We start from the raw sequence: 21,752 nt of genomic DNA, 5'->3' as shown, positions 1-21,752 counted from the left end.
ATTCCTCTTACATGCTGAACCACCGGTGGAGAAGTTAAGAAGGGCAAGCCTAATGGGAAAATAAAGTAGACAGATCTTTGTTTGTCTGCCTTTAATATTGCTTCCACGTATTTTGGAAAGTATTTTATTTATAAATTAACATAATCAAAATTAGTCATGTATAGCCTCTAGTGTTTTAAATTATTTTTATTTATTAAGATAAAAATATATTTTTTTTTCTTTTTTTTTTTTTTTCTTCATTGTTAAAATATTTCCCTTTAAAAACCCCTGCATATGTGGCCAGACTCCTAAGAATTAAAAAACCCCCAAACCTCAGTCTTTGGATTAAAGGAGAATGATGGTCACAGTTAAAAGGACATGTAATTAAGGGAGACAAATCATATATTTACAGAAAAGAAAAAAAAAAAAACCCAACAAACAAAAGGTCCAACTTGTATTTTAGTAAATCAAAATGAAAAAAAAGGAAAAAACTTCACCAAAATATTTCTTTACTGAAGGATGTGTATTTTGTTCAGCATTGACACCAGCTCTTAATAAACTGAATTTATTTATTTTCAATGTTGAAAGTCATATTTTTGTACATCTTCTGAAATATTATTTGTTTTAGTACCATATACAGATCATCTTAATTGCCAGTTATTTTAAAGTCAAATAAACCCCCTCCCCCCCCAACACATACACACAGCACTGTGTGCCATGCACACACACATATGCACGCACACAGAGAGAAGCCCAGCATCCCTGGTAACTTTCTGCTACACTAGCATAGTGAATATCACTGCCCTAAATTGAGGGCCATGTAGACAAGGTGCTCATAGGCAGCACTTGCTATAAATGATAAACCTGGTAATTCCACTCTGCTTCCCACTGGCCATCAGCAGTTGCTAATTTCAGGTAGGCAAATGTGGCTACTCCTCTTCTTTTTCTGTGTATTGCAGTGCTTTAATCCAGAGTGCATAAATAGTGCATGAAATTATAAGTTATAAGCCTTCTCATCTACCATATTTTGTTGGTTCCTTACTTCAAAAGTGCTGATGGCCTTGCATTAGTCTTATTTGGTTCAAATTTTTCCTGGTATGTGTAGAGGTTTAGCTCTGGATCTTTGAACTTTGGTGAAAGCTCAAGCCTTAGTTATAGGGACACCATGCTTTTCTCAGTTAATTCCTGCACCAAGCAACCTCCTGTATTTTAGCAGTTAATTTTTTAAAATTTATTTTCATTTTGCTGGGACACCACACTAAAAGCACAGTAATAACCAAATCAAATTGAAAGTAATGAATGTATTTATGATACCTTACAAAAGGCCTTTGATGGGTGCCTTTTGTGTCAACCGTTTCACAAAGTTGCCAACAAGCTTTATAGCCATCAGACAAAAATGTGATGTTTCATATCTGAGCTGCAGTATCTATCCACCCAAGCATTTGATGTTCTCAATGACTAAGTAACTCTATCTCAAATTAGCAACATCTGACACAATTCTGTGAAGAAAATAAAGAAAAGGCTGTGCTAATAAGGATTAAAACATAGGACCCAGTCACACGAAAAGCAGATTTTTGTGCAAGATAACTTTAGGCTTTGTAATTTTGCAGAACTGGTAAAAACCACATACATATTAGAGAAATATCAGCAAATAAAACAAATACAAAGCAAATTAACTTACTGTTAAAATGACAATGTCCACTATGTAGTCCAACATTTAAGCTAAACTATCCCAGCTTTAATGTTTGTCCACTGGCTGCAGTACAAATATAACCATACTAACACCTAAGTAGGCTCTATTCTGAAGTGACTTCTTGGACTGTGACCACTTCGTTGTTACGTTTTGTAGAATAGCTATTCAAAGACAATCACAAAATGGTTAATACAGTATCTGTAAAATTGGATTATTTAAAATATTTCACTCTTCTCCAAAGTAACAAGGCAATTAAAGCAATTTTTCATTATTATTTAGGCCATATTTCACCTATTTTTCACAGTCTGCAAAACAGAAGATAATTCTGGTGAGTTCTTCCTAGCTATGCTGCTTCAGCTAGTGACACGTTATAAGCTACATGGAGTTTCTGCATTGGGTCATGTCAAGCCTTTACTTTGAAGTCAGTGCTCCTTTTTCATTTATGAACTGCATTCATATTATAACCAGAGTGAAAAAAAAGCTGGACCTGAGCACAGGAGAACTTCTGACACTTGTTTTCAACAAGTACATGTTTTTTGGGTTGTTTTTTGTTTGGTTTTTTCCTTAGAATATTGTTTTTTATTGGAGGGATGTAGAACATTATATCTTATATTTTATCCTATGCAATGCCATTTCAGAGGGACCTTCCTTCAGAAGTGAGCATTCAGTAGATAAACTAATGAATCAAATGCAACACTCCTACATAGCTAAGATTCGTGTGTGTCTCTGTCCAGTTTAACAGTCACACTCAAAATTATCATGCTGCCAACTGTGCATAAATGAAGGGCAAGAACTGAATACACTCACACTCTCTTGCAGCACAGATAGTTCCATATGTAAGGATAATGGCCAGAACAACACCTCTAGAGAGCATGTGAGGCAGACAAAACCAGGTATAGGTATGGATTTGCATTTCAAGTCTATAGAAAAGATAAAAGCAATCAATTTTTTTTTTTTTTCTTATGCCTTTTTTTGATGATCAAAGATGCAGGACTGACTTCTAGTAATTAGAGAATGGAATGGAATGGAATGGAATGGAATGGAATGGAATGGAATGGAATGGAATGGAATGGAATGGAATACCTATCTGAGATCTTTGACATTCAGCCATAAAAGGCTATAAGACGACCAGCACCAATACTTGGATATATGAGGTTGTAGCAAGCCAGGTGGCTGGGAAAGTGGCCAAAGTGACAGCTGACAGACCACATGATGATGGATGTAAAAATTAGGTTTTGAGCCTTATTAATGATTCTTAATCCTTTCTCAAAAGAAAACCAAAGCAGGTAGGAGGAAATTCAGCTTTTTCAATTAATTTCATGAACTATAAATGCAGGCTAACAATATTTTTTTGTTTGGGTTTTTTTGTTTGTTTGTTTGGTTTTGGTAAGTCATGTATTGGTTAGAGAGAGCATCTTGTGTGTGTTTGCATATATGTTGTCCACACACACATGTATGTATGTATGGCTGTGTATATATGTATATATGTATATATACATTTGATACAGCCAAGACAAGATGGTGATTATTGAGGGAAGAGGGAGATGAAGTAAGACAGAAAGAAAAAGAAATTATGTGATTTACAGGTTAGCATACTGAGGAACTGTACATACTGTTTCCTCCTGGTTTGACCAAAAAGTTGGTTCCTGTTGGTCATGTTAGGGGTGCACTGACAGAGTGCACCACAGAAATCCATCCAGCTACTGAAGGTGGCTGGCCCTGGCCCCCCTCCTTGTACTCAAGTACATGCATGCTCCCACATTACTAGGAAGTCTGCTCTCTCTCTCTCTCTCTCATGGCTGTTACTTTTATTTGGCCCCTGAAGCTCATGAGTACCAAGATGAAAGTACAAATACTCTGATGGAATGTTGATTGGATGGAAAGTGCCAAGCATGCCAAAAATTGAGGTATAAAGAAAAGAAACTATTCAGAGTTTAAATGCAATTTTTAAAGCCCCAATGTGACTGTCATTCAATTGCTTCTAAGATGATAATATACAATGCATTTTTTTTAATAGGGAAAACAAACAAACAAACACTTTTCAAAAACTTTCTTACACTGTCACCTCCACTTTAACAGTAAGTCTTCTTTCAGGTTAGCATCAATGGCCTGCATGTAGCAAAAAGTACACTCCTTGACTTGGTGTATGATCAGTTGTACAGTGCTACAGTTCATGGACAGCACTGTTATTCCACAAAAGGACCCTGCAAGCCCTAGCAGTCCAAAACCCAGGAGAGTGTGGGTAGAAGTCACATCTAGGTCCTCAAGCAAATGTAAGCCCATAGCTATTTCCAAATCATCTGGGATGGGAAAGCCAGTGCTGCTTATATGAGGTGAAGGCCATGAGAATCCCATGTAGCCATATTAAGCCACATGGTTGTCTTGAAAGGGTTGATGAGTCTTCAGCAGCATACAGGCTGTTCAAGCAGCTGGGGCTATCCAGGAAGCCAGGTTTAGCTGGGTGGGCTGTGGGGGTACTTTTTTTTTTCTTTTCTTTTTTCTTTTTTTTTTTTTCTTTTTTCCTTTGAAAAAAACACCAGGGATGGGAAAAGAATTTGTCTCATCCAAATATGGAAAAGGGGAAAAGCAGTTTGCATGGAATGTACAAGAGCCACTACAAAAGTATCATCTGTAGCCTTTTATTATAGGTTGTAGTGTGGTGAGGCTGCTGCTGGTGGTGGTGTTTTTAGGCCAATATGAAGAAGATTTGCATCTTCTAAACTCTTCATAGAGTAGGAGAAGGGGAAAGCGTAATAGCATGTTCTCATTCAGAAAGGAATGTAGTGGGGGATGTGTGTGTGTGTGCAAACTACATCTAACAACTACTGCAATAACTGGATGCATAAATTAATGCATAACAAAAAAAGCAATAATTTACTGATGGGTAATTATGCAAGTTTTCACTGCTTGGTCATTCACAGGCAAATCCATAAACATGTTAGCAGCTGCCTTGTTCTAGCTACTCACATGGGCTCAAAGCTAAACACAGTGCAGGTGCTTCAGTGGTTTTATCAAGTAGGTTCATAAGGGCTTCTGGATCCCAATGTGTTTGAAATAGACATATATTGAGGTCAGGGTGTGTGTATGGTATTTTGTTTTTGAAGCTGTTATCATTGTGAATTTCTTCAGCACCAAGAGAAGTGGGTCTCACCTTTCATTTCCAGTTTTAAATCTGCTTAAACAAAATAACCAAGTGTGTGGAAAGGCGATGAATGAGACAAAGTGAAAACAGAAATCCTTTCCCTGTGTGGCAATGGATTGGCCTGGGAATATCTGTCAAAGTCAATGGCAGATGCATAGAAAAATGCAGGGGAAAGGAAAGTTTTTTTTATTCCATCTTTGTTTTTGTCTCCCTGCCATCTGAACCACCAATATCTCCAGCACATGAAGAAATACTTTTTTAGTTTTTGTTTTTTTTTTTTTTCATTCTAAGAGTGTTTGAACAATCAGGCTTGGGGAATAATTTTTTTTATTTTTTTTTTAAATCATTATATATGGAGATCAGGTCTCTTAATATTCAGTTAGCAGGCATATTTCTTGTAGTACTTTTCTATGGAGCAATACTAATAGGTGTGAGCACAGCCCTCATCTGACATAATGAAAGGAAAGGAGTAGCTGTTCAGCTGTGGCCACTGCCTAGTATGGTACACAGTCCTATAGTATTGACAGTTCTGCCCTAGCATTTATAAAAGTTCTATTTATACAACTAATATATCTATCTATTCAGCACAGATATTCTCTGCTATAGAACATGCAGCCTCATTGATACTGTAGAGTCTATAATGTCTGGTAGTTTGCATAAGTGAGTAAATGCTACTGAAGTTACTAGATAGGACTGCTGGTCTAATATATATGTTTTACATAGTGGTGTACCACTGTTAACTGTCAAAAGAGAAAGGGAGAAAGGAAGAAAAAAGAAAATATTAAATAAACTTTTTTTTATCGCTTTGGGTCTAATTGAGAATAACATCTAACTTAAGGAGCTAAACACAGTTGCAGTGCATCTAATTAGAACCTTAGTGAGGTGGAGAGAGCTTCTTACTGCTTTGGGAAATGCATTTTAGAGGAGATCTCTATAACTTTAAAAAAACCCACAACAAGACATGCAGGTAGTTGAATACATGTAGTAAAAAACATGGATTTTTCAGAAACATTTACATATGAACACTTTGTTGACTGGACAACAAGAGGAGCTACATGCAAAGGGCAGTAGAAGTTCTCTCAAGTTCTTTAGCAGCAGTTTAAAAAAAAATGCAGCTTCTGCCATGTTATAGCTTGGGACACACATGCTTAGCCAATGCAAACAACCTAACCACTGTTCAAGAAAAGAGAAGAGCTTATATAATCCTACCTTTTACATTTCTGTAGAGTTCAAGGCTGATAGGTTGTTTTCTTCCTTAAAAAAAACACACAACAACAACAAAAACAAAACCACACTCCCCCCCCCCACTCCCACAACATTTCCTTAAAAATAAAGCAAACCCAAAAAACCACACATGCAACATATATACCATATATTTTAATGGCTATAGGTTTCTATTTAGTTATAATTTGGAGTGGAGATGTGAGTTATGCTGAGAACCAGCTATCATTTTAACTTAAAAGTTCATCAAGAAAAAGGAGTATGACTTCATCATTTTACTTTTTACCATTATGGGTTGGTGAGAGAGGAAAAAATGCTGGTGCTCAGAAATGATCTACCTGACTTTGTCATATGTAATATCCAGTGATAAATATATTGTCCTGTAAAAAAAAAAAAAAAGTTTGTACATAACTTGTACATGGTTTCATTTTGTATTTTTCTCAGATTAAAATTTATGTATTTGTGTTCTAAAAGAAGGAGAGTTTGTTGTGTTTTCTTTTTTCTCTTCAGGATGGCCTGTGTCTCATAAAGTTATGAATAGTACTTTAGTCATGAAACCAATGCTGTTAATATTTTCAACTAAGACTAACCCAGCTGCCTTCCTCTTCTGCTCACTCTCCAGAAGCCCCTTCCTAATAATAATTAATATCAACTGCCATGGAGGATGCTGTCAGAGCTGTAAGTGAATAATTCTGCAGTAATAACAAACATCATGCTACCACAAGTTGTACAGTCGAATTATAATCTGGCATATTTTACATACTTAACGTGGTTGACCGGAGCATCTCATGGTATCTTTAGCTCTGAGAGGTCAGTTTATGGTGAACTGATAATTTCACTACGCAGTCCAAAGATCTTCTTTAAAATCCTTCTTGACTAAGGGAGAGTCTTGCTATTTCCAGATTTTCTCACTTACCTTCAGGGATAGAGGGCCATTCTTACCAGTAAAGACTGCAGCAAAGAAGGCATTCAGTAATTCCATCTTCCCCATATCCTCTGTCACCAGGTTGTCTGTCTCATTCAGCAGCAGGCCCACATTTTTCCTGGTATTCCTTTTCCTACTAATATAATTGAAGAAGCCCTCCCTGCTATTTTTTTACATCCTTTGCCAGATTTAATTCCAAGGAGGCCTTAGATTTCCTCATTGCATCCCTACACACTCTGACAATAATCCTATGTTCCAAGTGGACAGTTCCTTTTTTCCACATACTGTGGACTTGCTTCTTCCATTTGAACTTTTTCAGAAGCTCCTTGCTCATCCATGCAGGTTTCTTGCCTCCACTGCTTGATTTCTTACTCATGAGGATGCACGAATCCTGAGCTTGGAGGAGGTGGTGCTTGAATATTAACCTGCTCTCTTCAGCACCCCTATATTCTAGCACCCTAACCCATAGGATTCTTACAAGTAGGTCTCTGAAGAGGTCAAAGTTGCCGCTCCTGAAGTCCAGGTTTGCAATCTTACTTATATCCTTCTGCTTCTGCATGAGATAACATTTCCCCTTTGAGACTGCTGGATTCCATCGTCACCAGCAGACTGAGTGTTGTGTAAACCCTCTGTGATCGAAGAAACCAAAATTCCATCAATGGTGCCAGCCTCTCAGCCACACATTAATCAGGTGTGTTTTCCTGTTCCCTTCAGTAATCTGCCCCACCACTGAAGGGACTGAGGAAAATGCTACTTGTGCTCCTGATTATTCAACCAACAGCTCCAGTACCCTGAAGGCCCTTTTGATTATGACTTCTCTCTACAACCCCATCTCTGCCAACCTGCATAACCAATAGTGGGTAACAGTCAAGGGCTGTACCAGATGAGAGAGTTTCCTTGCAAGCTTTGCCGGTTCTCTTGTGTATTATTGAATCTGGATAGTCTGGGGAAAAGCTCTGTAGATGAGACCTGAACTTTCCTAGCCTGGATTTGCTACCAGAGAGAATTTATCATGTAATTACATTCTGATGAGATAGATAAATTACAAATGTGAGTGAAATCAAGTGAGAAAATCTTAACAGTGTATCAGAAGAAAAAGACTTGTGCATTCATGGTACGTATTTGATAAATCTGTGCAGGTTTTGATCCTGCCTTTGCCCTCCCTCCTCATCCTTTTCACGAATGGCGACTGACAGGGGATTGAAAACTGTTGGTATCCCTATCAAGGAACCAACAGGAGAAAAAGATAGAAAGTGATAGCTTCATGTATATCTTCTGTTGCTTATCTGTCTCACAGATTCCTTTTGAAGTCAGTGCTTATTTTTAAAATGCAACTGCGCTGCCTTACACTGGCCTTTAGTAAGACAACTCTTACATTTTTTTTTCTGTATTGGTTCTATGCCATCTTTACTCTTTTATACAGCAAGTGACTTCACTGTGCCTAGCTGTTTCATAAGCTAGAACAAAGGCCTAAGTCTTTCAAACAGGTATTATTTATCTACTAAATTCTAGCTGTGAATGAAAACTGGGAAAGAAGAACAGAAGCAAATAACTAAACAATATGCAAACATATGGGATCAGGCCCAGCCAGCATGGATTTAGGAAGGGCAGGTCCTGCCTGACCAACCTGATCTCCTTCTATGATCAGGTGACCTGCCTGGTGGATGTAGGGAGGACTGTGGATGTAGTCTACCTGGACCTCAGCAAGGCCTTTGACACTGCCCCCACAGCAAACTCCTGGCCAAGCTGTCAGCCCATGGCTTGGACGGGAGCACACTGCGACGGGTTAGGAACTGGCTGGAGGGCCGAGCCCAGAGAGGGGTGGTGAATGGTGCCACATCCAGCTACCGGCCAGTCAGTAGTGGAGTCCCCCAGGGATCGGTGCTGGGCCCCATGCTCTTTAACATCTTTATTGATGATCTGGATGAGGGCATTGAGTCCATCAGCAGTAAATTTGCGGACAACACCAAGCTGGGGACAGGAGTTGATCTGCTGGAGGGTAGAGAGGCTTTGCAGAGAGACCTCGACAGGCTGGACAGATGGGCAGAGTCCAACAGCACGAGATTTAACACATCCAAGTGCCAGGTCCTACACATTGGCCACAACAACCCCATGCAGTGCTACAGGCTGGGGTCAGAGTGGCTGGAGAGTGGCCAGGCAGAGAGGGACCTGGGGGTACTGTTGATGGTAGGCTGAACATGAGCCTGCAGTGTGCCCAGGCAGCCAGGAGGGCCAATGGCATCCTGGCCTGCATCAAGAACAGTGTGACCAGCAGGAGCAGGGAGGTCATTCTGCCCCTGTACACTGCACTGGTTAGGACACACCTCAAGTACTGTGTCCAGTTCTGGGCCCCTCAGTTTAGGAAGGATGTTGACTTGCTGGAACGTGTCCAGAGAAGGGCAACAAAGTTGGTGAGGGGCTTGGAACACAAGCCCTATGAGGAGAGGCTGAGGGAACTGGGGTTGCTCAGCCTGGAGAAGAGGAGACTCAGGGGTGACCTTATTGCTGTCTACAACTACCTGAAGGGGGGTTGTAGACAGGCAGAGGTTGGTCTCTTCTCCTGGGCAACCAGTACCAGAACAAGAGGACACAGTCTCAGGCTGTGCAAGGGGAAGTTTAGGCTGGAGGTTAGGAGGAAGTTTTACACAGAGGGAGTGATTGCCCATTGGAATGGGCTGCCCGAGGAGGTGGTGGAGTCACCATCACTGGAGATGTTCAGGAGGAGACTTGCTGGGGTGCTTGGTTACATGGTTTAGTTGGTTGGGTGGTGTTGGGTGATAGGTTGGACGCGATGATCTTGAAGGTCTCTTCCAACCTGGTCTGGTCTGGTCTGGTCTATTCTATTCTATTCTATTCATAGATTCAATTTGCAAAGATTTCATTTAGTATGTGTTAGGTTAAGAAAAAACTCTTTAATTATCTATCCCTGAGGACTTGAAGTATGTAGTGTTTCCCCAGCTAAGCTACATCATAAGCATGATTTCTGACTATATGTACTTCACAGTATCACAGTATCACAGTATCACCCAGGTTGGAAAGGACCTCGAGGATCATCGAGTCCAACCTGACACCGCAGACCCCATGACTAGACCATGGCACCAAGTGCCACGTCCAATCTCCCCTTGAACGCCTCCAGGGTCGATGACTCAACCACCTCCCTGGGCAACCCATTCCAATGCCGAATGACTCGCTCGGTGAAGAACTTCCTCCTCACCTCGAGTCTGAACCTCCCCTGGCGCAGCTTGAGACTGTGTCCCCTTGTTCTGGTGCTGGTTGCCTGGGAGAAGAGGCCAACTCCCTCCTGGCTACAACCACCCTTCAGGTAGTTGTAGAGGGCAATAAGGTCACCCCTGAGCCTCCTCTTCTCCAGGCTAAACAATCCCAGCTCCCTCAGCCTCTCCTCATAGGGCTTGTGTTCAAGGCCTCTCACCAGCCTTGTTGCCCTTCTCTGGACACGCTCAAGTGTCTCAATGTCCTTCTTAAACTGAGGGGCCCAGAACTGGACACAGTACTCAAGGTGCGGCCTAACCAGAGCAGAGTACAGGGGCACTATGACCTCCCTGCTCCTGCTGGCCACACTATTCCTAATGCAGGCCAGAATGCTATTGGCCCTCCTGGCCACCTGAGCACACTGCTGGCTCATATTCAGGTGGCTGTCGATCAGCACACCCAGGTCCCTCTCTGTCTGGGAGCTCTCCAGCCACTCCGACCCCAGCCTATAGCTCTGCATGGGATTGCCATAGCCAAAGTGCAGCACTCGGCACTTGGACTTGTTGAAAGCCATCCCATTGGACTCTGCCCATCTTTCCAGTCGGTCGAGGTCCCTCTGCAGAGCCTTTCTACCCTCTAATTGACTAACATCTGCCCCTAACTTTGTGTCATCTGCAAACTTGCTGATGACTGACTCTACCCCTTCATCCAGATCATCAACGAATATGTTGAAGAGGACAGGGCCCAGCACTGATCCCTGGGGGACACCACTGGTGACTGGCCTCCAGCTGGATGCGGCACCGTTCACGACCACTCTCTGGGCCCGGCCCTCCAGCCAGTTCCTAACCCAGCACAGAGTGTAGTGGTCCAATCCACAGGCTGACAGCTTAGTCAGCAGTTTGCTGTGGGGGACGGTGTCAAAGGCCTTGCTGAAGTCTAGGTAGACCACATCCACAGGCCTCCCCACATCCACCAGGCGGGTCACCTGATCATAGAAAGAGATCAGGTTGGAGAGGCAGGATCTGCCCTTCCTGAATCCATGTTGGCTGGACCTGAGCCCTTGGCCATACTTGACTGCCCTCTTCTAAAACACTCCCCCTGCCCTTCCCCTAGGCCTGAAACCACATGTGCATTATTTTCAGAAGACCAACTACACAAAAATCTTATGCATGAAGCTTGTCTGGTTTTACTTTCTTATTTATTCCCAGCAAATATACACTAGTGTATTATAACCACACAATTTCAGTCTCTGTCAAAAAGATCTTAAAGTCAGTGGGACAGAGTTCAAAGTGTCCCACTGGATGTGTTAGAGTGAGATGAACACTCCAGAGCCTTTTTTTTTTCTTTTTAATGCCTTTGATCAGTTTCCACTTTACTTTCCTGCTTATTTCCAACATCTTTGTCATTTTAGACTCTTCACAGAAGATTGTTTAGAATTGTTTAGAAACTCTAAACATCTCTCTTTTTTTTTTTTTTTTGCTGTGCTCCTCAAGTGCTATCCAGCAAACCCTTCAAATTATATGTCAAATACAATATCATATATATTTTTTGAAGTGCATCTATCTCAAGGGACAGTGTAAAACAAATCAGTAAGTGTTGAGTTTATCATGGATCAAAGACTTTACATATAGGGTGCATAAACCGTGCATTCAGGCTGCATTTAATACCACTCTACCCCAGGCTTACAGCTTGAATACAAAGCTGATGGAAACAGGACTGGTTCTTCTACTGCAGAGATAGCTTTGCAGAGATACCAGTTAAAGCCATGAAAGTCCATGATTTGCACATATATAATATTTTCCTACTGAGGAACAGATCACATCAAAGATAACTTTTCCTTGTGATAGACTTCCTGAAATGTGCTGTAAAATTAATTTCCTATCCCCCACCTGCACATGATCAACCATCTCTGTTCTGTCTTTTCATAATGGTAAGCTTCAATATTTCCTCTGCAATATTCTAGCCAGATAATGCAAACTCCCATCCTTTCATCAACTTGTATAGGGACACAGCTGCAATAAAGAAATAAAAATGTGCAAGACAGTGGAATTTAGGGAAACCCAGAAAGTCATAAGATTACCCTACCATATAATATTCCCCTACCATATAATCTTCCCTGTTGATGAATTACTTCTTGAGAAACAGCATTTTACAGGATCACAGGGTGTTAGGGGTTGGAAGGGACCTCTGGATATCTTAAAGTCCAAACCCCCTGCCAGAGCAGGACCATAGAATCTAGCACAGGTCACACAGGAATGCATCCAGGTGGGTCTTGAAACTCTCCAGAGAAGGAGACTCCACAACCTCTCTGGGGAGCCTGTTCCAGTGCTCTGTGACCCTTAGAGTAAAGAAGTTCCTCCTCATGTTGAAGTGGAACCTCCTGTGCTGTAGTTTACATCTGTTGCCCCTTGTCCTATCACAGGGCACAAGCAGGAAGGGGCTGTCCCTTCCTTCTTGACAGCCGGCCCTCAGATATTTATATACATTTATCAGAGCAAAGCTAAGAAGATTATTAAAATTATCAAATTATTTTAAATCTCAGGAACTGACTCAGAAACCTGGGGGGAAGATATGTTCTCATTTCACCGGGGTAGAATTGTAGGCCAGTGATGGTCTGCAGGCCATTAGCTGTTTCAGCTCAGTTAGAGCAGCTGACCCCAGCTGGGGCTCACAGGCATATCCCACACCTCAAATGTCACATTATAAGGGGGGAAGTTTGCTGAGGACAGGAGGATCTCTTGCCTCTATCTAGACGGGCTTGCTTACCATTCTGCTCCTGAGGATTGCTTTCCTGTTTATTGTAACAATTTACTGTTTGGACTGAGTATAGCTTTGTATACTTCATAGTGACATTAGTATTAGCTTTGCTGTTCCATTATCATAGAATCATAGAATCTATAAGGTTGGAAAAGACCTCAGAGATCATCAAGTCCAACCTATCACCCAACACCTCATGACTAACTAAACCATGGGTTCAAGTGCTGTGTCCAATCCCCTCTTGAACACCTCCAGGGACAATGACTCCACCACCTCCCTGGGCAACACATTCCAATGGCCAGTTACTCTTTCTGTGAAGAATGTTCTCCTCACCTCAAACCTAAGCTTCTCCTAGCGCAGCTTGAGACTGTGACGTCTTGTTCTGGTGCTGGTTGCCTGGGAGAAGAGACCAGCCCCCACCTGGCTACAACCTCCCTTTTGGTAGTTGTAGTGAGCAATAAGGTCTCCCCTGAGCCTCCTCCTTTCCAGGCTAAACAACCCCAGCTCCCTCAGCCTCTCCTCACAGGGCTTGTGTTCCAGACCTCTCACCAGCCTCGTTGCCCTTCTCTGGACACATTCAAGTGTCTCAATATGCTTTTTAAATTGAGGGGCCCAGAACTGGACACAGTACTCAAGGTGTGGCCTAACCAGTGCTGAGTACATGGGCAGAATGACTTTCCTGCTTCTGCTGGCCACATTATTTCTGATGCAGGCCAGGATGCCATTGGCCTTCTTGGCCACCTGGGCACACTGCTGGCTCATGTTCAGCTGGTTGTCAACCAGTACCCCCAGGTCCCTTTCTGCCTGGCTGCTCTCTGACTGCTCTGTCTCCAGCCTGTAGCACTGCATGGGGTTGTTGTGACCGAAGTGTAGCACTTGGACTTGTTGAATGACATCATGTTGGACTCTGCCCATCTGTCCAGCCTGTCAAGGTCCCTCTGGAGAGCCCTTCTACCCTCTATCAGATCAACATCTGTTCCCTACTTGGTGTCATCGGCAAATTTACTAATGATGGACTCAATCCCCTCATCTAGATCATCAATAAAGATATTGAATAGGATTGGGCCCGGCATGGATCCCTGGGGGATTATATCCATTTTTGGTTTAACTTGTGTGTCTTCTCTCCTTTCTCAGTTCCTCTTTTTAGCTGGTGAGCAGTCATCCTGTGATACAGCAACTGCTTACAGTTTAACCCCATATATAGAGATAGATTTTTAAGTGTGTAGACATTTACATTTGACAGTGGAGCTGGAGAGGCTTATTAAAAGGTAGTAAGAGCTGGATGGAGGTTTGGGTAGCTGGGTAACTCCATCATTTGCATGGATGGCAAGTATGACAAACTTTCAAATTCACTGATTCCTTCAGCATTCACCTTTTCTTGCAATGTTGCATCACTTTCTGCAGGATACTTTACCTTGCCACTTTAGGTTCTGCAAATGCTTTCTTGCACTTGACCTCTGTCCAAATAATTTGTAAGGATGAGCATTACACCAAACAATTAAATTCCTTATAACCATTTGTTGAATTTGTTGTAGCTGAACTTTAAAGAAAGAATTCCATTAATGTGTGTTTGAATACCTACAGGGTCTTTTGTAGGGAAGTCAGCAGTCTGGGCTTTGGAATACTTCTTTATGTCTCAATTCTTACTGAAAAGCATTGCTTTGGTCAGGGTAAAACCAACTGCTTGGTGCAGAAGAAGCTCTGAGGATTATTATCCTTTCTAGTTTACATTCCTTGCTCAAGTCAGTTGTCAGCCCCATGCCTTTTGCTTGTAACTAACAAATCCAAACTCTCTCTATAAACAATATGAAAATCTGTACTTGTTATAAATGATGCTTTTCATCCACCTTTGTTAGAAATATCCAATATATGCCTAGAGAGCCCCTTCAGAATAAAAAGGGTTGGGGTATTACATGCCTAACTACCACCTGCGTTTCTAATGCAAATAGTAACCGGTACTTACAGTACAACATGCTTAGTTTTATTCCCTGTAACATGTAACTTAGTTGTACGAGGGAGTTAGAATATTTGCATTACTGCTTCCTACAGCTAGGATACACCTGAAGAATACTCATCAGAAAACTCTCTAAAAATCCAACATCTTTTCCACCTCAGCTGGCACAGGATGAGTCCTGGAAAAAATGGATGCAAACTTTATTCCTACTGCCCCTTTCAAACATTATGATATGCTACACAGTGGCCACTGGAAAGTTTATATGTGGCCTGAGTTTTGATGCAACTGCTCTGGCCCCCTCTAAAAGAAATAACAGAATCATTTGCAGTCATGCTAAAAGCTGTATCTGCAGTATGATTTGCATAGTTATTAGCTGGGAGATTGTTTTTTTTTTTAAATACAGTCACTTGTAATCGATTCAGTGCTGTTGGAGGCTGCAGGATCAGCTCATCATCCTCCAGCAGTTCTCTCATTAATATACCTCTGACCTAGAGGCCTATTCCTAGTGGGACAGAGACACTCCAGACAGTTAAACCACCTGTCTCTTGACTACAAATGCTGTGAAGACATAATTACAAGGCTTAGACTGAGACAATTAATTTAGAGCAAAAATAATACTGTTTGTACAACTTTGAAGATTTAAATCCCTCAGACTGAGTAGCACAATCCTGGTAGAGCTCATGTTGTCAAACAATGACCTATTGTGCCCAAGTCTCACAGAGCATGCTCCAAAGGTGTGTATGCTTTCTCTGGACTCTGCCGCTGTCTTATTTCATAATATATATATAGCATGTTTGGTAAACATGTTAACCACACTCTACAATGGAATGAAATGAATAGGTACAAAATATACAGTATTTACAATATTAAACAGATATTTACACTTAGCAAACAACAGAAACCCCCCTGGTCAAAAGACCTGTGAAGCTGTTCCACTGCCCCCTCCCCCTCCCCCCCCCCCCCTCCCCAAGTACCCTGTCCCAGAAAGAGAAAGGAGTTGAGAGAAAGCAGTGGGTTAGACTTATCCAAGGCCAGCCAGAAGCACATTATCTTTCTCCCAAGCAAAGCAAAACAGGCAAGATCAGAAGAGAAGGGAAAAAGAAATGGAAAATGTGAAGAATTGTTAGGGTACAGCTCTTTTTATCCCAGACATTTATCCAACACATTTGTTTAGAATAATCTTTTGTTTTCCTTTTTTACATCCAATAGTGATTTATTTACATTTTTCTGCTTTTCTGTTCAAAATCAGCAGCTAAATTTTAAAGGCATAGCCTAAAACCACCACAATTGTCTACAGAGGGAGCCTAATGTAACTGGGTATGTGAGACACTTGAGTTTAAAAGGAATGAATCTATGCCACATACTCTGTGACCCCTTTATGGAAGACTAGCTCTGAGGTACTGTGATGAATGACCTTTTTGTAAGGTGGATGGCTTGAGGCCACCTTCTTTTACAGCTTACCTGTTTGGGAAAATGTAATAAATGAAGCACAGAATACAAGCTTGTGTCCTAAAAAAGTTGTTATTCAGCTTAGAAAGAGGAAGAATCTCTAACATCTATGATAGCTCTACTTTCCATGCCCCTGTTGCTCAAAAAATCAGCAATTTGCCCAGAAACCTTTAATACAACATGGATCTCCTTTCTCATGTACACACAGTTCATCCCCTAACAACGTAATTCTCTTGCTATACATCCACTGGCTTTTTTTCCTTTTTTATTTTTCCCCTCCAGATCAGATGAAAACATCTGATGATAAGTTGTGGTCTATTATCTTGCCCTGTTACTCTACAAACTTAATGTAGTTCCTGCTTGCATGCTCCTGCTCCCTTTCCCCCATCACAGACATATCATCACCGAATGAATAAATATGAATAAATGCACTTGAGAATTTAGCAGTGGCTCTGCTTATTTCCCCTTTTCTGAAGTCTTTAAGTGGAGTCCCCCAATATGAATCCACTTAAGAACTCAGCCCATGGGGCACAGCTGAAGGAGTACATATGTATTCCATGTTTAACTTAAAACTAACCTGAAATCTAATTACCTGCCATCTTCTGCTATTTATTTGGAGAAGTTAGATTTCACATGCTCTGTAGATTAAAAAGCAGTTTATGAGAACAACAAAGAAATAAACATTGTTCTAGACAGCTAAGAAAGGGGTGAGAGATCTGGGAGGCTGTCAAGTGTTAGATCTGGGCCAGCCACTAAATAACTGACAGATGCTCTCTATTAATCTCTCTGCATTCCCAAAAGGGAAGAGAAAGAGAGCACAGGAGAGAAATTTACTGTTTGAAAAACAGAACTAGAACTACTTTAATGAAAAGGATAATGATAAAATGCACACAAATATGTAAAAAAAACCCAAAAAACCCTGATGACAATTAGTTACCATCACCTCTGATGCTGTGGCAGAAGTCCCAAACTGGACTCAGGATCAGATCGGAATTGGATTCAGGAGCTGGACTCGGGAACTCCTGGGTTGAGATTTATGGCAGAATGGGCAGAGTCCTTATTGGATTCTACCTATTTGAGAAAGAGGAAGAAGCAGCAGCTTGCCACTTGTGATTCCTCAAATTTATACTAAATATGACACATGTGGGATGGACTACCTTGTTGGTCAGTTTGGGGTCACCTGAAGTGCCCCTGAAGGTGCAGCCTTTTAATTTGCACCCCCACATAGTAAACAAGATTTAGTGACCTTGGTCTCAGTAGCAATCCTTGATACTAACTGGAAACACAGAGAGTTATCACTACTAGAAGCAGACACTGTCTGCAGAAACTGTTAATTTCAGGAAGTGCTGTTTGTTAGAAGAGACTGAGTTGAAAACTAAAATCACTGAACAGAATTTGTTCTGTTATAACTCAAACCAGAACATCATCATATGAAAAACATCATTAGAAAGGAGTGTGTTGGGGAAAGTGGTACTGAGAAGAGCAAGCAAGTAGCTAAATATTTACAACAGAAAAGCAAATGTGCTATCTTGGAAAAAGAAACCAACTGAAAAGACAAGGACGGGGGAAACCATGCAAAAGATTTCAAGATTGGTGCAGAATGATCAGGCTAAAACTAATGAGCTTTTTGTCAGGCTCTAAAATCGACAGATCTACCATGTGCTTCAGCGAACTGTGGTTTCTTTCCGTAGCAAGGCGGATGACTTTTTATCAGATGTGTCACTTGGTGAGATAATTGCCAGCAATAATGGTGCAATAGCAGCATACTCAGAGCACAATTTATCCATGTCTGTTCTATCTTTCAACTTCAAAGCTTCTACTGCCTCACAGATCACATCAAAATGACACCTCTGTCGTTAATGACAGTGGTCTAATGCAATACAGGGAAGTCAAATCACTTCTTCAGATAGACAGAATGCTCTCATACAGAAACTAGGCATGTGCATGGGTCCTGACATTCATATTCAGATTTGTATTTGTGGGGAAGAGGGTGGGTTTGACATACAGATTTATTCATATTTGAAACAGACTGATTTTATAAGGCACAAAATTCAGTACAATTAAAAGGGGGGGGAGAGGGGGGCAGAATAGTGTGAGGGAATGGTGTAGAGTAGCATGCAAGGACATAACTAATGCACTATGGACGCCTGGATCTAGGAAATTTCCATTTGCACAGCCTACAGCATGGGTTAGCCAGTGTCAGAGGTCAAGAATGTGTGTTGTCTTTCTTTAAACAAACAAACAAACAAACAAACAAAAGAGTCAAAGATAAACATACCTTAAAACACACATACTGTCCTTGTAAGCAAAACCACGTATTTTCTGGATCTAGTAACAAACCAAACTGCTGTGAAGGCGTTCCTGGTGGTCATTATTCATAAAAAGAAGCAAGCCAGCATACTGCAGTCCTTAAAATGAAAGAATTGTCTGTTTATATTCCAGTGTTGTTTGGAAATTACCATAGAACAATAAATCTCTAAGGATGAAAAATATTCCTTTTGCTTTCACAATATACATAAACACATACTCAACCAACATAGTGGCAGGGACACTATTTGTTTAGGTTTCATCAAGATGCGTAGTTAAAAGCCTTATTAAAAGAATCCATTTCTCACTTCAGTGATTACATTTATTGTTGGAAGGTTAAGTAATGCTTCAGGGGAAAAAATGAGATTTAAGAACACTCTCGTATTTTAACACTTTTCCAATGGAAACATTTCCTGTAATGGCAACTTGGATGATGGGTTGAAACTTCACCATACTGCATGGTTTTGCAGTGTTTTATCTAAAAAAAACCCAGACAAACGAACATAGCCAGCTCTTACACCCACCTGACCCCCTCAAATTAAAATCAGGGGAAAAAAGGTTCCTTGGGGAACACTTAGTATTGCTATTTCACAAATATGGTAAGGAGGAGTTATGTATATATATGTGTGTATGTATATATATATATATAATGAAATTAGTATGACATTCATCTGTTTAATATAGAAGAGAGAGAAAAAGAAACTATCAGCAGACTGAAAAGTTAGTTGTAGGCCCCTCAAACAAAGCCTGGAACCCTGTTAGAGCCACCTTCTGTTGTAGTTACTTAAGTTAGGAACAGATAAATGTAAGCAGCTGAAATTATGAAGTTCAGCACGCAAATTCATTAAAGGGTGATTGCAGAGGAAGCAGGAAGGAAGGGGGACAATGACAGCACACTTGTTAGGCTTTTCTTTGGGATGAAGAGGAGGGAATTGGGTTGAATGTTTTTTAAGAACTAAGAATTAAGAATTAAATATATGTGAAGTCTGTGGCTGGGAAAATGGAGAGATTAAGAGTGACTGGATTCAACTCTCATCATCCTATGCATAGAGTCCTCCCTGTCAGAAATAGCTCTTATTTGTACTCTGAAAGGTGAGTAGAGCAGGTTTCTTCAAAGTTGTCATGATCCTTTAGTTTACTGTCAGTCAGCAAGAAATTTTGGGGTTAATTTTTTTTTCTTAAACTGACCTACAATTGTAATGTAAAGAAACTTCCCTGGATTTCCTTCTATTCTGTTACTTTATTTTACTTTTTTTCACTTTTTGCCTGAGTTGTCTTGCCTTCTATGCTTTTTTTTTCCATGTCTGTTTCATTGGCAATAAGTATCAAAATAGGCAGTTGGATTTGCAACAGCAGTCTTTTCAGTGCATTTCCAGAAAACATGGGGTGTCAATGTTGGTTTTTTATAATCCAGTATAATGCAGTATTATCATACAAGTCCTCCTTTCTTTTCAGTACCTGTCATTATATTGCTAAGAACTAATTAAAATATTTCCATGTAGACAAGCTAGGAAAAACACCTGAATGATGCTATCTCCAAAGAAGTCCAAAATTCCTTGGCATTCTCCATGAAGGCCTATCCTTCTGTGCCTCTTGTCCTAGATAACTGTCATTGAGCAGACTGAGCCTGAAACAAGAGACCACAAATAAAAGCATGAAGTAGATCTTACATTGTTTCATCTTTGGTTTAATGTATTTAGAAAGCTCCAACAACCTAAACCCTCCGTTTTTGTACAGGTCAGGAATAGCACATAAAGAATTATTGGAAGTTCCTCTCACCTGCCCTGCCAACACAGTTCATCTCTAACCCATAGCAAATGTTGTCTAAGGCCAAAGCAATAATTTGTTTGGTGTTCGTACTCAGAGTTTCTAATTTAACCTTCATACGCTCTCTGCGCTGACACGGTATTCATCCTGTTCCACCTCGATTGTGCTGGCCAGCATATTTCAGTATCAGCTCTCACACCATTTGTGGAATAGTAGTGGTTTTCCCTCCATGTTGTGTAAATGCTGACTACTAAACTTACTGGGAAAAATCTGTCTTCTCCCACCCAAGCCATGTACTTATCATAAAATCATTTTCTTGTTTGTTTATAAATATATAAGCAACATATATTTTTTCCTTTTTTTTTTTTTTAATATGTAGAAGCTTTTACATATGTAGAAAATGCCAAAAAAAAAAAAAAAAAATCCAGTAGCAAGGTTTTAATAAATTTTCAGCATGAAGTGCTCTGGATAATATTTATCTTTAAATTCTCCACAGTTTTAATGCACAAAAAAAATTGCTTTCCAAAGAAAAGAAATAATCAACGGGACTACCATTTTTTTCCTCATTAAAAATTCATAACATTCTGTCTAAGCCTCTATAACAAATGCAAAATCTCTTGTCTTGAGAGACATTGTAACAAAGCGTAAAAGCACTTTGAATTTTGTACACAAAAAAATTACATTTGGTAATCTGAGGTACTCCTCTCAGGTATCCTTAAATACAGAAACTGAGGAATAAGGCTCTGATCTGAAACTTTGGGAAGGTCAGAGAACATCTATCTGCCACTTCTGCAGAATTCAGACCACTGCTGAAGTCCTCACACAGACCCTCTAAGATTTTTGTATAAGCATTTGATGACTTCATCAACTTCTGTGCTTTTTTGTTCATTTTTTTTATGTTTATGCACACAAATACCCATTCTTGTACAATTAAACAGAGGGTTAATGACACATCACTTTTTTGACTGTGAGTTTATTCCCCCATAGTTCAGGAAATTCTGTATGAACTGCACATCAGTGGTGGTTTACATGAAACTGTCTCTCTGTGTATTCACCTTCATTTACACTCAATACCTTTCTTCTATTTCTTCAAGCATTAAATGCTGAGTTTTTCAAAGCAGTGGCCATCAGTAGCTGTTGAACAAGTGTATTTTTATCTATTTCAAATTCTGGATTACATTTATAACAAAAGATTACTGTGCAAAACCCCCCACTGTTTTCAGTTGTTGTAAGTTCTTCACAGCAATAAACACAGACATTTTTTTCTCCTCATGGTGATTGCAAGGAGAAATATTTCTAGAACCACTGTCCCACAATCATCCAAAGACCCTAATTCAAAAAAGTGCTT

This window comes from Melanerpes formicivorus, unplaced genomic scaffold, assembly GCF_026170545.1.
Source record: "Melanerpes formicivorus ecotype bairdi unplaced genomic scaffold, bMelFor1.0.p_v2 SCAF_6, whole genome shotgun sequence".
In the NCBI taxonomy this organism is placed as follows: domain Eukaryota; kingdom Metazoa; phylum Chordata; class Aves; order Piciformes; family Picidae; genus Melanerpes; species Melanerpes formicivorus.
This window is presented reverse-complemented; position numbering follows the sequence as displayed.